Source organism: Schistocerca cancellata, chromosome 1, assembly GCF_023864275.1.
Source record: "Schistocerca cancellata isolate TAMUIC-IGC-003103 chromosome 1, iqSchCanc2.1, whole genome shotgun sequence".
Lineage (NCBI taxonomy): Eukaryota > Metazoa > Arthropoda > Insecta > Orthoptera > Acrididae > Schistocerca > Schistocerca cancellata.
Window position 1 is genome coordinate 1,260,651,573 of NC_064626.1, and position 615 is coordinate 1,260,652,187.

The following is a 615-nucleotide window of genomic DNA, read 5'->3' on the forward strand; positions in this document are numbered from 1 at the left end:
ATGCATCCAAAAGTAAACTAAACTCCTCCCGAAGGGACCATAAAGGCCCAAAGGATACCGACCGGCAGCCATGTCATCCTCTGCCCACAGGCGTCACTGGATGCGGATATGGAGGGGCACGTGGTCAGCACACCGCTCTCCCGGGCGTATGTCAGTTTCCGAGAGCCGCTACTTCTCAATCAAGTAGCTCCTCAGTTTTCCTCACAAGGCCTGAGTGCACCCCGCTTGCCAACAGCGCTCGGCAGACCGGATGGTCACCCATCCCAGTGCTAGCCCAGCCCGACAGCGCTTAACTTCGGTGATCTGTCGGGAACCGGTATTACCACTGCGTCAAGGCCATTGGCAATAATGCATCTGACTTACTGACTTACATGAATTGAATTTCGTACTTTTCATCTGACTTACTTCAACTTAAATCCAGCACGTCTTTGAATCTGTATTCATAAAACACGAAAATTTCAAAGATGGATAGTGCTGCAACTTGAAGCACAGATGTTACGTTCATTGAATGCACTTTAATTTCAACGCATAAAAATGGACGCTGGATATGGTTTCAACAGCTGCTGATCACATTAAACGTGAACTAAAAGCTTTATTAAAAAAAAGAAAAAAAAT

The 615-nt window shown here is 46.5% G+C and overlaps 1 pseudogene; it reads right to left on the reverse strand.

Annotated features, from left to right (window-relative positions):
* Window positions 1-226: 226 nt before the first annotated feature.
* LOC126100777 (5S ribosomal RNA) lies at window positions 227-344 on the reverse strand (annotated as a pseudogene).
* Window positions 345-615: the final 271 nt, after the last annotated feature.